Below are 16,204 nucleotides of genomic sequence, written 5' to 3' on the forward strand. Positions count from 1 at the left end.
TTTAGACACTACCCATTTGATCCCACCTGTAAAACAATAGCATTGAGTCACCAGTACTGCACTAGTTGTTGCTGTGTAAATATAATTTCCCAGCATTTAATAGTTATACTCACATAGATGGTGCAGTCCAGCAGAGTGATCATTCTCCTCCTCCTGTCTCTCCACATTGTCTACTCTACATCATTAACCCTCCAGCTGCCAGTAAGTCTGGCAATCTTCTCCCATACAGTCTCTGACCCTCTGATACATGGCACCTATTATATATACCATCACCTGGTCTCCCGGAGGGCACAACCTGTGTCTGGCTATATAACTTATACATCTGACAAGTCCCTGACATAAGATTACACATGACAGCCTAATTCTCTGGCTAATTACATAACTCTCATGAATTTGTACAGTATGGAGAAGTGATTTAAAATGACCCCAAAAGCACAAAATGCCCTGATCTCCCATATGTGCACAAGTCAGTAAGGGGCCTATTTATCAAGGATCGCTTTTGCAAAGTGATCAGGGCATGCCAGTAATGCCCGATCTTATCGGCTGGATGTATCATCTGGGACATGCAGGAACACGGGCTCCGAAAGGAGCCCGTCCCTGCGATGTTTCCAGAGAGCTGTCGGCCACTGCAGGGGGGTGATCCGCATGCACAGTCCCATGAACTGCACATGCACATCCACCATAGCCGGGGAGGGTTCCACCAGCAAATTGTGCGCGGTGTAGCCCATATCGCACTCCGGATATTGGTAAATTTGGCAGCATCGCTTCCCCCATAGAAACCTATTGGGGAGGCGGCTACCAGCGGCAATGGAGGGATCACAGCAGGTATCGGCGATACCTGCTTCGGTCCCTCCTTCATACATACAGGGGATACTTAGTATTTGAGGTAAACCCCCGAAAACAGTTTTACCTCAAATACACTTTGATAAATGGGCCCCTAAGTCTGTTAGCCAGCTATTTCCGTAGACAAAATGTACAAAGGAATGAATATACTATATGGCGTGTATTTGTATTGTAAATGGTTATGGCTGGTTCTGTACCTTATAAAATTTAATGCTGATCATTAGTGAGGTCCCATCACCACAAATTGGCCATTGATGTGAAGTCATGTGGTTAATGTAAAGGCCATTAGGCCATGTCCTCCGGGTAGTGTATAGATCCCCTTCATTAGATGTGTAGTGAGGGTGGCAGTGCAGTTCCATGCCCAAAAAGGCCACCAAAAGAAGAAATTTGTCCCCTCACGGGCTCACTTCACTTGCCACAGGTTTATATTCCCCCACTATGTTCACTGGGATAGTAAGGAATGACGTTGGTCAATAACTGATGACATCAGGGTGCATCTACTGATGGGGATCTATCTGCTGCCATCCCCAATGATGATGTCTCAGCCCTGCACCTAACAAGCTATACTGGATGTGAGGTTTCCTAGAAAGATCTTTCTGCAACAGTGTCTGCAATCTATCGAGCTAAGTAATAGTTGGACCTACATACATTTATTGAACATAATAAACAAATGTTTGTACTGCGTATACACACAGAGGGTATGCTTATGTTCATTTGCTGTTTCAGACACTTCTTATCCTTATGACTCCATCTGCTTATAAAGGTGGGCCAAGAGAGGGAAGAGGCTGGAAATTGTAGGCCAAGAGCAGTGAAGTTGTGCTCTTGCACTTGTGACTGAGGGTCTGACTCAGACCTGGTCACAAGTATTTAAATCCCGCAATCGCAAGCAAGACATTAGCACACCCACTATGTTTTGCAGAGCGATTGCGGTATGAAATTAGACACCCACCAGCCTGACACAAGACGTCCACTGTCCCTTAGTAACATACGTCATCTCCAGGAAGTCTCTTAAACAATCGGTAACATCGGCTGACATCGGACCCATACACACCACTTGTGGCTGACCTTACCCTACCGCAAGCATTGCGAGTGCTGCTGCATGTATTTTAGCCTTGTGACATGTATGCTGACGATGCGTCTTAATTATGTACGCCCCTGAAATGGTGTTTAAATGCACAGACACGCCTGCGTTCGCACCACCACACTCCTGTTACCATCGACTGCAGGAATTTCATAATCATCTTGTAACCTCTTCAGTCTTCACCCCATCAGCGGGACTGCATGGAGCTGCAGGAATTATTCAACCCTCAGGAACATTCTCACTGGATAGTATGGACACTCATATTTGGACACGGTAACAACCGTGCATTATTTTTTACCTGCAGGTCAGGTCTTACCTCTTTGAACCAGAGACTTATATATTTCTCATATGGGACTTTTTATTCAACATACCAATTTTACATTTAATTATTCATATACCCATCAGTATACTTATTATTTCTATGAATTAGAAATTATGAATATGTCAATAAATGTTGTTTTGTTTTTGATCTATTTCGTACAGTATTATATATACCCACCACATCTTTGCGCTGTTCCTTTAACACATATACATACCTTCACCTCATCAGTTAACCACTGATTATTTATTGGCTGCAGTGATATTGTTTGTAGATATTATACAGTATATCAATACTTACCTATTGTTATTAAGTACCAATCTTTTCTGGATTGGCTAGCACAGTCTCTTTTTTGTGCATTATTCTTGACGGAGGGGAGGCCTACAGTGTTTTTTTCATTGCTATGCTTTTCAGATCTAATGGACTTATCCCTTTTCACTAACAGAGCTCCACCATCCCAATACACAGCCAAACAGCAGCTTATTACACAGGTAGAAATTCAAATCTTTGTTGGGGGATTGTAGGTCCTGCCCAAGTAGTGTAAATGGTACTGCTTGTCACAGGTATGCTGCTGCTCTGGAGGATGCCTGACCTCATCCAGTGGATAAATACAGATAATACGTGGGGACCAGATGCTGCGCACAACCTTATGTTACTAGCTTAATCTATCTCATGAACGACTTCACTCATGTGATGTAATTTGCAGGTGTATATAATCTAGAGTTGTTATACACAAATAATGACTTGGTACTGAATGAAGGTTTTGGATAAAATTGATATAGTTTTACTAATGAAACAAATATATCACAATATGACCACTACAAAGCAGTACAGTATATGTGTGCCAGTATGAATCACTACAAAGCAGTATAGTATATGTTTGCCTATATACCACAGATTGCAGAAGTAGACATAGATTGCACACCAGTCCTGCACTGTTTGAACAGTATACCTTGACAATAAACAATTAATACGTTGAATGCAAAGAAGGAAATAATGAAAATTGTACAAATAATGAATATTGTATAAATATATATGTATAATCATATACATATATCCAACACTGTGCCAAACACGTGGCGGATGGGTATTGGTGCTGGTATCAACCTCTGATGCCGCTAACTGAATAGTCAAATTAATTCAATGATAATAAATAGTTGGTGATTGTTCAAGGAGATATAGCGGCGTCCCGCTAACTCCAAGGTGTACCTTCGTGGTATGTAGTATGTCCTGTGGACGTCCGTACGTTGCCCGGGTTAAGCCTCCTTGCGGTACGGGGATGGTAAGCTGTGGCGGTTACCGGGGGTCACTCTGAGTCGCGGGCGTCCCGTGTGCCGAGATCACGGACACTGTCCCTGTGGTCAGGGGCAGTTCCGTGCGCGTGCAACAGGACGCTCCGGACAGTGGAGAGGAGTGCCAGACGGTCCTAGCTTGTGAAAGCCGGGGGCCACGGACGGCTCTACATCAGAGGATACTCACCCGGATGCCAAGCTTCCAGTCCCGATGGTCTTCGTATCGGTGGTGTTGGCGCGCTTATGCTGCTGCTTGTGGATGTTTTCCGGTTCACGTCGTAGTGTGCTGGAACAGTCGGCGGCAGGTGGGGTTTACTGGAGACGCTATGTGGTTAAGATTTGCAGTGTTCCTCCAACGCGTTTCGACCTAACCGGTCTTCTTCTGGGAGTCTTGGTGTTCTTGTGGTGCTGCTTAAACCTTTAAATACATCTAAATTGTCTATGATTGATTTAGATTCTTACATCATAGTAGTCCTTAATCCTTAGTGATTGACAGGGGGGTTGAGTTAACTGGGTAATTGCATTCTCCTGATAGCGTTAAATCTGATTATATGGCTAATAAGAGTGTTAGTGGGATTCCACATATATAAATGATTAAATAAATAGATAAATTATTAAATAACGTTCTTGTAGGGATATAAGTGTCTATATATACATACATTGTCCGTATATATACACATATACACAACTAAACCCACACCTACATGGAAAGAAGATTTGACATAATTTCTAAATAAAAATAAAAATAAATATAAATAAAAATAAATATAAATAAAAATAAAGATAAGGGTAAATGTAAATAATAAATTATAAATGAGTGAATTAAGACATAACTTTCTATATCACCCTAGGTGTGGTTGATGTTAAATTGACACGTAGAGGTGGATAGGGGTTTTACTTTGTAATATTGGATACTCCCTGATGTGTCTAATTTAGACATTGTCTCAGGGATGCAGTTTCATTAATGTAAGTAATGGTAATGGGTAAATGATCTATATGGTGATTTGGATAGTAGTCTATTACTTACATATTATAGATTTTACCTCATTATCGCGATTCAAGCCTTTAGGATGAAATGTTTGTAACTTATACATCCATTCTAGTTCCACTCTGTTGATGTAGTTATCGAAATTGCCCCCTCTCCAGTTTAGTTCGACTGTCTGTAGTGCTATGAAATTTAGATATTTTGGATTATTGTTATGATGATCTTTAAAATGTTTGGAAAAATTGTGGCTATCCAATCCCTTATTTATGTTTCTAACATGCTCCATGATTCTGACTTTCAGAGGTCTAGTGGTTCTGCCCACGTATTGTTTTGGGCATGTACATTGTAGAAGGTAAATAACATTCTTATGATTGCATGTTAGTGTTTCTTTGATGTTATATGTTTCTCCTGTTGAACAGGATCTGAATGTTGTTGGTCCGGTGCATTCCTGTATGTTATTTTGGGTTTATTGGGTATTACTCCTGCTAGCATGTCGTCCTCTTTCAGTATTTTCCAATGTTTTCTTAGGATTTTCTGTAATTGTCTACTTTGTTGTCAATATTGTGTAATGAATCTTACTTCATCATTTGATGTTGTTTCCTGATTGATACCTGATATCTTGTGAGTCAGTAACTCAGTTCTGTCTCTATCTTGTACTGCCTCCAGTGATTGGAGTACTAGGGTGGTTGGGTACTCTTTCTCTTCAAATTGTTTAGTTAGCGGCATCAGAGGTTGATACCAGCACCAATACCCATCCGCCACGTGTTTGGCACAGTGTTGGATATATGTATATGATTATACATATATATTTATACAATATTCATTATTTGTACAATTTTCATTATTTCCTTCTTTGCATTCAACGTATTAATTGTTTATTGTCAAGGTATACTGTCCAAACAGTGCAGGACTGGTGTGCAATCTATGTCTACTTCTGCAATCTGTGGTATATAGGCAAACATACTGCTTTGTAGTGATTCATACTGGCACACATATACTGTACTGCTTTGTAGTGGTCATATTGTGATATATTTGTTTCATTAGTAAAACTATATCAATTTTATCCAAAACCTTCATTCAGTACCAAATCATTATTTGTGTATAACAACTCTAGATTATATACACCTGCAAATTACATCACATGAGTGAAGTCGTTCATGAGATAGATTAAGCTAGTAACATAAGGTTGTGCGCAGCATCTGGTCCCCACGTATTATCTGTGTTACACAGGTAGCAAAAGCTGCAAAAGCAGATAGGAGAGAGCAGAGAAGTCTGCCAATGGTCCCCATGCTGGTGGAGAATAATGTGTGACTGTCCCACATATACCTATATTGTATATATGTATTAGCTCAAGTGCAGTGGGAGAAGGACACTTTTTAAGTTTTACCTCCTGGTATAGTTTGCCTAGAAAATATATTTTTGTAGGTGGATCAAAGGGAATGAAAGCCCCAAACCAGTATCTTGCATAGCTACCCTTATCCCTCAAGCAGCTGGACATGACCCTTCAGGTTTGCACACTGCTCTTCAGTGGGCCCCCACTATTGCATTTCCCCTGTGGGCCCACTGAAGGGCGGTGTGCAAACCTGAAGTGCCCCAGTCCGTCACTGTCCCCGTGGCTCCGTTTGCAGAGGAGAGCAAAGCGAAGAGCAGCTACTGGGGCCAGGACTCCAGGAGTGGACAGGGAAGATGAAGAAGGGTACGGGGGTGGGGGAGATGGAAAGGTAAGGTGCCGGTGGTAGAGGAGACGCAGGACAGGGATGTGCTGCTATAGGGACATGGAGGTATAATTTGGTGGTAGAGGACGCAGGACAGGGAGATGCTGCTATAGGGGTGGGGGGAAGTATAATCTTGTGGTAGAGGAGACGCAGGACAGGGAGCTGCTGCTATAGGGGTGGGAGGAGGTATAACCTGGTGGTAGAGGGCACAGGACAGGGAGCTGCTGCTATAGGGGCGGGGGAAGTATAATCTGGTGGTAGAGGACACAGGACAGGGAGCTGCTGCTATAGATGCGGGGGAAGTATAATCTGGTGGTAGAGGAGACGCAGGACAGGGAGCTGCTGCTAAAGGGGTGGGAGGAAGTATAATATGGTGGTAGAGGACACAGGACAGGGAGCTGCTGCTATAGGGGCGGAGGAAGTATAATCTGGTGGTAGAGGACACAGGACAGGAAGATGCTTCTATAGTGGTGGGAGGACGTATAATCTGAAGGGAGAGGACACAGGACAGGGAGCTGCGGCTATAGGGACAGGGAGCAGTATAATCTGGTGGTAGAGGAGACGCAGGACAGGGAGCTGCTGCTATAGGGGTGGGAGAAGGTATAATCTGGTGGTACAGGACACAGGACAGGGAGCTGCTGCTATAGGGGTGGGAGGATGTATAAATCTGGTGGTAGAGGACACAGGACAGGGAGCTGCTGCTATAGGGGTGGGAGGAGGTATAATCTGGTGGTAGAGGAGACGCAGGACAGGGAGCTTGCGCTATAGGGGTGGGAGAAGGTATAATCTGGTGGTACAGGACACAGGACAGGGAGCTGCTGCTATAGGGGTGGGAGCAGGGGCGTAACTATACCTACAGGGGCCCCATAGCAAAAAATTTTATGGGCCCCCCTCTCAGCCCGCGGCCCCCAATCTCGTCCCGCTCTTGCCCCCCCCTCCCCCCCGTTCTGAGGCCCCCCCGCCAGTGGCGTAACTTCATCCCAGGTGCCCAGAGGCAAGATAAATGTTGGTGCCCCCCCAAAACTAAAATGTACCACCCCCCAGCACCTATGCCAGCCCCAGCTACCGCCGCCCCCCTTATGCAATTCCTTTTATTTAATGTAGTGCTCACCAGTAGTGGTCCCCCTATGCAGTACATCCAGTAGTGAGCCCCCGGTAGTTTCCCCCAGTAGTAAGGCCCCTTGTAGTTGCCCCCAGTAGTGAGGCCCCTGTAGTTGCCCCCAGTAGTGAGCAACCTTGTAGTTGCCCCCAGTAGTGAGGCCCCTGTAGTTACCCCCAGTAGTGAGGCCCCTGTAGTTACCCCCAGTAGTGATCACCCTGTAGTTGCCCCCAGTAGTGAGGCCCCTGTAGTTGCCCCCAGTAGTGAGGCCCCTGTAGTTACCCCCAGTAGTGAGCACCCTGTAGCTGCCCCCAGTAGTGAGGACACTGTAGTTGCCCCCAGTAGTGAGCACCCTGTAGTTGCCCCCAGTAGTGAGCCCCTGTAGTTGCCCCCATTAGTAGGCCCCTGTAGTTACCCCCAGTAGTGAGGCCCCTGTAGTTACCCCCAGTAGTGAGCACCCTGTAGCTGCCCCCAGTAGTGAGGACACTGTAGTTGCCCCCAGTAGTGAGCCCCTGTAGTTGCCCCCAGTAGTGAGCCCCTGTAGTTGCCCCCATTAGTAGGCCCCTGTAGTTACCCCCAGTAGTGAGGCCCCTGTAGTTACCCCTAGTAGTAGGCCCCTGTAGTTGCCCCCAGTAGTGAGCCCCTGTAGTTGCCCCCAGTAGTAGGCCCCTGTAGTTGCCCCCAGTAGTGATGGCCCCCACCGCGCGCACACACAAAAAAAACAAAAACAAACACTTACCTTATCCCCGCTCCAGTGCTGCTGCCGTCTATCCCCGTCATCCGCTCCTCGGCACTATGGGAGTGATGTCATTACGTCACTCCCATAGTGCACTGTGGGACCCGGAAGACGGAGGGAGCTCCGTCCTCCGGCTACCGCCAGGAGGATAGGAGCCGAGCGCCCGCTGGTAACACACTCAGCGGGCGCCCGCCAAATGGAGGGTGCAGGGGTGCGACCGCACCCCTTGCACCCTCCGTAGTTACGCCAATGGAGGTGGAGCACCGATCAGCGGCGCTCCTTCTCCATGCAGCTCCCGGAGCAGGTAAGTGCAGTAGAGGGGAGTGAGGACGGTGCGGAGGGAAGGGCAGCGGATAGCAGCCTGGCACCGTAGGTGCAGGGGGAAGGCCGGGCCCCAGGATGGTCCGGGTCCCATAGCAGCCGCACCCCCTGCACCCACGGTAGTTACGCCACTGGGTGGGAGGAAGTATAATCTGGTGGTAGAGAACACAGGACAGGGAGCTGCTGCTATAGGGGTGGGAGGAGGTATAATCTGGAGGGAGAGGACACAGGACAGGGAGCTGCTGCTATTGGGGTGGGAGGAAGTATAATCTGGTGGTAGAGGACACAGGACAGGGAGCTGCTGCTATAGGGGTGGGGGGGTATAATCTGGAGATAGAGGACACAGGACAGGGAGCTGCTGCTTTAGGGGCAGGGGGAAGTATAATCTGGTGGTAGAGGACACAGGACAGGGAGCTGCTGCTATAGGGGCGGGAGGAGGTATAATCTGGAGGGAGAGGACACAGGACAGGGAGCTGCTGCTATAGGGGCGGGGGGAAGTATAATCTGGTGGGAGAGGACACAGAACAGGGAGATGCTGCTATAGGGACAGGGAGAAGTATAATATGGTGGTAGAGGAGACGCAGGACAGGGAGCTGCTGCTATAGGGGTGGGAGGAGGTATAATCTGGTGGTAGAGGACACAGAACAGGGAGCTGCTGCTATAGGGGTGGGAGGAAGTATAATCTGGTGGTAGAGGACACAGGACAGGGAGCTGCAGCTATAGGGGTGGGAGGAAGTATAATCTGGTGGTAGAGGACACAGGACAGGGAGCTGCTGCTATAGGGGTGGGAGGAGGTATAATCTGGTGGTAGAGGACACAGGACAGGGAGCTGCTGCTATAGGGGCGGGGGGAAGTATAATCTGGTGGGAGAGGACACAGGACAAGGAGCTGCTGCTATAGCGGTGGGAGGAGGTATAATCTGGTGGTAGAATACACAGGACAGGGTGATGCTGCTATAGGGGTGGGAGGAGGTATAATCTGGAGGGAGAAGACACAGGACAGGGAGCTGCTGCTATAGGGTTAGGAGGAAGTATAATCTGGTGGTAGAGGACACAGGACAGGGAGCTGCTGCTCTAGGGGCGGGGGGAAGAATAATCTGGTGGTAGAGGACACAGGACAGGGAGCTGCTGCTATAGGGGCGGGAGGAGGTATAATCTGGAGGGAGAGGACACAGGACAGGGAGCTGCTGCTATAGGGGCGGGGGGAAGTATAATCTGGTGGGAGAGGACACAGAACAGGGAGATGCTGCTATAGGGACAGGGAGAAGTATAATATGGTGGTAGAGGAGACGCAGGACAGGGAGCTGCTGCTATAGGGGTGGGAGGAGGTATAATCTGGTGGTAGAGGACACAGAACAGGGAGCTGCTGCTATAGGGGTGGGAGGAAGTATAATCTGGTGGTAGAGGACACAGGACAGGGAGCTGCTGCTCTAGGGGCGGGGGGAAGTATAATCTGGTGGTAGAGGACACAGGACAGGGAGCTGCTGCTATAGGGGCGGGAGGAGGTATAATCTGGAGGGAGAGGACACAGGACAGGGAGCTGCTGCTATAGGGGCGGGGGGAAGTATAATCTGGTGGGAGAGGACACAGAACAGGGAGATGCTGCTATAGGGACAGGGAGAAGTATAATATGGTGGTAGAGGAGACGCAGGACAGGGAGCTGCTGCTATAGGGGTGGGAGGAGGTATAATCTGGTGGTAGAGGACACAGAACAGGGAGCTGCTGCTATAGGGGTGGGAGGAAGTATAATCTGGTGGTAGAGGACACAGGACAGGGAGCTGCAGCTATAGGGGTGGGAGGAAGTATAATCTGGTGGTAGAGGACACAGGACAGGGAGCTGCTGCTATAGGGGTGGGAGGAGGTATAATCTGGTGGTAGAGGACACAGGACAGGGAGCTGCTGCTATAGGGGCGGGGGGAAGTATAATCTGGTGGGAGAGGACACAGGACAGGGAGCTGCTGCTATAGCAGTGGGAGGAGGTATAATCTGGTGGTAGAATACACAGGACAGGGTGATGCTGCTATAGGGGTGGGAGGAGGTATAATCTGGAGGGAGAAGACACAGGACAGGGAGCTGCTGCTATAGGGTTAGGAGGAAGTATAATCTGGTGGGAGAGGACACAGAACAGGGAGATGCTGCTATAGGGACAGGGAGAAGTATAATATGGTGGTAGAGGAGACGCAGGACAGGGAGCTGCTGCTATAGGGGTGGGAGGAGGTATAATCTGGTGGTAGAGGACACAGAACAGGGAGCTGCTGCTATAGGGGTGGGAGGAAGTATAATCTGGTGGTAGAGGACACAGGACAGGGAGCTGCAGCTATAGGGGTGGGAGGAAGTATAATCTGGTGGTAGAGGACACAGGACAGGGAGCTGCTGCTATAGGGGTGGGAGGAGGTATAATCTGGTGGTAGAGGACACAGGACAGGGAGCTGCTGCTATAGGGGCGGGGGGAAGTATAATCTTGTGGGAGAGGACACAGGACAGGGAGCTGCTGCTATAGGGGTGGGAGGAGGTATAATCTGGTGGTAGAATACACAGGACAGGGTGATGCTGCTATAGGGGTGGGAGGAGGTATAATCTGGAGGGAGAAGACACAGGACAGGGAGCTGCTGCTATAGGGTTAGGAGGAAGTATAATCTGGTGGTAGAGGACACAGGACAGGGAGCTGCTGCTCTAGGGGCGGGGGGAAGTATAATCTGGTGGTAGAGGACACAGGACAGGGAGCTGCTGCTATAGGGGCGGGGTGAAGTATAATCTGGTGGTAGAGGACACAGGACAGGGAGATGCTGCTATAGTGGTGGGAGGACGTATAATCTGAAGGGAGAGGACACAGGACAGAGAGCTGCTGCTATAGGGACAGGGGGCAGTATAATCTGGTGGTAGAGGAGATGCAGGACAAGGAGCTGCTGCTATAGGGGTGGGAGAAGGTATAATCTGGTGGTGCAGGACACAGGACAGGGAGCTGCTGCTATAGGGGTGGGAGGAAGTATAATCTGGTGGTAGAGGACATAGGACAGGGAGCTGCTGCTATAGGGGTGGGAGGAGGTATAATCTGGTGGTAGAGGAGATGCAGGACAGGGAGCTGCTGCTATAGGGGTGGGAGAAGGTATAATCTGGTGGTACAGGACACAAGACAGGGATCTGCTGCTATAGGGGTGGGAGCAGGGGCGTAACTATACCTACAGGGGCCCATAGCAAAAAATTTTATGGGCCCCCCTCTCAGCCCGCGGCCCCCAATGTCTTCCCTCTCTTGCCCCCCCCCGGTCTGAGGCCCCCCCGCCAGTGGTGTAACTTCATCCCAGGTGCCCAGAGGCAAGATAAATGTTGGTGCCCCCCCAAACTAAAATGTACCACCCCCCAGCACCTATGCCAGCCCCAGCTGCCGCCGCCCCCATTCTGAAATTCCTTTTATTTAATGTAGTGTTCCCCAGTACTGTTCCCCCTATGCAGTACATCCAGTAGTGAGGCCCCTTGTAGTTGCCCCCAGTAGTGAGCCCCCTGTATTTGCCCCCAGTAGTGAGGCCCCTGTAGATGCCCCCAGTAGTGAGGCCCCTGTAGATGCCCCCAGTAGTGAGGCCCCTGTAGTTGCCCCCAGTAGTGAGCAACCTTGTATTTACCCCCAGTAGTAAGGCCCCTGTAGTTACCCCCAGTAGTGAGGCCCCTGTAGTTACCCCCAGTAGTGAGCACCCTGTAGTTGCCCCCAGTAGTGAGGCCCCTGTAGTTGCCCCCAGTAGTGAGGCCCCTGTAGTTACCCCCAGTAGTGAGCACCCTGTAGCTGCCCCCAGTAGTGAGGACACTGTAGTTGCCCCCAGTAGTGAGCCCCTGTAGTTGCCCCCAGTATTGAACCCCTGTAGTTGCCCCCATTAGTAGGCCCCTGTAGTTACCCCCAGTAGTGAGGCCCCTGTAGTTACCCCCAGTAGTAGGCCCCTGTAGTTGCCCCCAGTAGTGAGCCCCTGTAGTTGCCCCCAGTAGTAGGCCCCTGTAGTTGCCCCCGGTAGTGAGCCCCTGTAGTTGCCCCCAGTAGTAGGCCCCTGTAGTTGCCCCCAGTAGTGATGGCCCCCACCGCGTGCGTGCACACACAAACAAAACAAAAACAAACACTTACCTTATCCCCGTACCAGTGCTGCTGCCATCCATCCCCGGCGTCCGCTCCTCAGCACTATGGGAGTGACATCATTACGTCACTCCCATAGTGCACTGCGGGACCCGAAAGACGGAGGGAGCTGCGTCCTCCGGCTACCGCCAGGAGGATAGGAACCGGCCGCCCGCTGGTAACACACTCAGCGGGCGCCCGGCAAATGGAGGGTGCAGGGGTGCGACCGCAACCCTTGCACCCTCCGTAGTTAGGCCAATGGAGGTGGAGCACCAATCAGCGGCGCTCCTTCTCCATGCAGCTCCCAGAGCAGGTAAGTGCAGTAGAGGGGAGTGAGGATGGTGCGGAGGGAAGGGCAGCGGACAGAGGTCTGGCACCGTAGGAGCAGGGGGAAGGCCAGGCCCCGGGATGGTCCGGGCCCCATAACAGCCGCACCCCCTTCACCCATGGTAGTTACGACACTGGGTGGGAGGAAGAATAATCTGGTGGTAGAGGACACAGGACAGGGAGCTGCTGCTATAGGGGTGGGAGGAGGTATAATCTGGAGGGAGAGGACACAGGACAGGGAGCTGCTGCTATTGGGGTGGGAGGAAGTATAATCTGGAGGGAGAGGACACAGGACAGGGAGCTGCTGCTATAGGGGCGGGGGGAAGTATAATCTGGTGGGAGAGGACACAGGACAGGGAGCTGCTGCTATAGATGTGGGGGAAGTCTAATCTGGTGGTAGAGGAGACGCAGGACAGGGAGCTGCTGCTATAGGGGTGGGAGGAGGTATAATCTGGTGGTAGAGGACACAGGACAGGGAGCTGCTGCTATAGGGGTGGGAGGAAGTATAATTTGGTGGTAGAGGACACAGGACAGGGAGCTGCTGCTATAGGGGTGGGAGGAAGTATAATCTGGTGGTAGAGGACACAGGACAGGGAGCTGCTGCTATAGCGGTGGGAGGAGGTATAATCTGGTGGTAGAGGACACAGGACAGGGAGCTGCTGCTATAGGGGTAGGAGGAAGTATAAACTGGTGGTAGAGGACACAGGACAGGGAGATGCTGCTATAGGGGTGGGAGGAGGTATAATCTGGAGGTAGAAGACACAGGACAGGGAGCTGCTGCTATAGGGGTAGGAGGAAGTATAAACTGGTGGTAGAGAACACAGGACAGGGAGCTGCTGCTATAGGGGCGGGGGAAAGTATAATCTGGTGGGAGAGGACACAGGACAGGGAGCTGCTGCTATAGGGGCGGGAGGAGGTATAATCTGATTGGAGAGGACACAGGACAGGGAGCTGCTGCTATAGGGGCGGGGGGAAGTATAATCTGGTGGGAGAGGACACAGGACAGGGAGCTGCTGCTATAGGGGTGGGAGGAGGTATATTCTGATGGTAGAGGACACTTGACAGGGAGCTGCTGCTATAGGGACAGGGTGGTATAATCTGGTAGTAGAGGACACAGGACAGGGAGCTGCTGCTATAGGGACAGGGGGAAGTATAATCTGGTGGGAGAGGAGACGCAGGACATGGAGCTGCTGCTATAGGGGCGGGGAGGAAGTCGCTAGTTGGAGAGGAGACATATACACACTTCTTGTGTTTAAGAGGTATTATTGTGTGTGGCATAATGTGTTTTAAGGAACATTCCTGTGTGGCATAACGTGTTGTAAAGGGGCCTTACTGTGTGGTGACAATGTGTTATAAGGACATTCCTGTATGTGGCATAATGTGTTTTATGTGGCATTATTGTTTGGCATAATGTGTATAAGGAGTACTACTGTGTGATGTATACGTGAATGGGCTCTGTGTGGCATAATGTGAATGGGCTTTGTGTGGCGTCATGTTACTACTGTGCTGTGTAATTCGAATTGGGGGTACTACTGTGTGGTCACACACCTTCCCATCGAGACACCTGTATTTTTTGGCATGCACTCTCCCTCCTTCACTTATTGATGGCGGCACCAATGTTGTTTATGTACACAGGGCATCAGAATGTGTAGTTATGACTCTGATTTTGTGTCCTCGTATGTGTTCAGCACCCCTGCCCTAAAAAATTACTACAGTGAATGCTAACTAATCTTCTAATACTGCTAAGCAAGGGCTTGGTTATTGGGAAAATGCCTTCCCTTATCCTTATGTGTGACCTACACCAATGAAGTGCCAGCTTTACCTAACAGAACCAACCGAATACCAAATGTCTGACTATGGCAAGTTTGAATCCCCTGCAGAATGTCACCTGTTGTGTGTATTTTAGTACAGAAAATGATCTATACTCTTATATTGTTCTAATATTAATTATATTTGTAAAAGCATAGACTAAGAAGTAAGAGGAGTCAGGAATAGTAAGGGGAGGAGTCTATGCCAGGAGCCAGGTGCTGACGCGAGGTGTGTTCTTGAAATGCCAGGGCCTATTTTTAGTCCCAGTCCGGGCCTGGGGGGGCACTAGTACAAGGGGCACTACTACTGTGGGAAATGTATATGGTGCACCACTACAAAAGGCACTACTAATGTGTGCAATGTATAGGGGGTACTACTACAAGGGGCACTACTACTGTGGGCATTGCATAGGGGGCACTACTACTGTGGGCATTGCTACTGGGGGAATTTCTACTGTGGCCATTGTATAAGGGGCATCACCACTGTGGGCATTGCATAGGTGGCACTCCCACTGTGGGCATTGCATAAGGGGCACTACTACGGCGGGCATTGTATAGGGGGCACTACTACAGTGGGTCTCCAAAACGGGACGAGCTGTCAATCACAATCATCATCTGCCCCGTTTTGGTGCGAGACCCGTAGTGATGGAGCACCCGTCGCTGGCCGTGTCTCGTGCATGCGCAGTGGGGGACCATCCACGCGCTTGCGAGCACTGTGCGCTCGCGAGCGGGTCTGAAGCAGGCCCTTAGCTCACAGTCTTTTTAGAGGTTTAGGGTTCTTTCTACATCCTGTAGGTCTGAACGCCAGCTTCCTAGCCATCAGTGGCTTCCCAGCACACACTGGTCTCCGATTGCAGTCCCAACTGGACCGTCTGACTGCTCCAGCCCCACCTGGGCTCTGTGCCAAGGGGAGCCTCTCGGCGTGTTCCCACAATCCTTTTCATATATATATATATATATATATTAGGGGTGAGCGGGTTCGGATTTCTGAAATCCGAACCCCCCCGAGCCCCCCCGATCCGAGGCCGATCCGAGTCAGGCTCGACTTTTCCCGCCTGACTCGGATCTGAAATCGAGGCAAAACGTCATCATCCCGCCTTCCGAGTCTCGCGGGTTTTGGATCCTATATAAGGTACCTGCGTCGGCGCCATTTTCACACTCGGCTGTGGACAGTGAAGAGGAAGGGTGGGAGTTAGGGCTGGCTGTGTAGTGTAGTGTAGTGTAGTGCAGAGTAGTGTTGTGCTGTGGTGTGCTGCGCTGTGCTGCTGTTGTCCACTACTTCAAAGTCCATAGGGGCTGGCTGTGTTGTGCTGTGCTGCTGTTGTTAATAGGGGCTGTGTCCACTACTTCAAAGTCCATAGGGGCTGGCTGGACTGTGTTGTGCAGTCAGTTCTCCATAGGGGCTGTGTCCACTCCAAAGTCCTGTGCAGTGTCCCAGTCCTAAAGGGGTGCTGTAGTGTTGTCCAGGGGGTGCTCTGTCCATCAGGGGTGCTCCCCCCAAGTGCTAAAAAAATAATATTTTTTGTGTGATTGTGAATTGTGTGCGCAGTAGCCGCACGTGCATCAAAAAAGTAGTGCCAAGCGTG

This window comes from Taudactylus pleione, unplaced genomic scaffold, assembly GCF_031769625.1.
Source record: "Taudactylus pleione unplaced genomic scaffold, aTauple2 ptg000352l, whole genome shotgun sequence".
In the NCBI taxonomy this organism is placed as follows: Eukaryota; Metazoa; Chordata; class Amphibia; order Anura; family Myobatrachidae; genus Taudactylus; species Taudactylus pleione.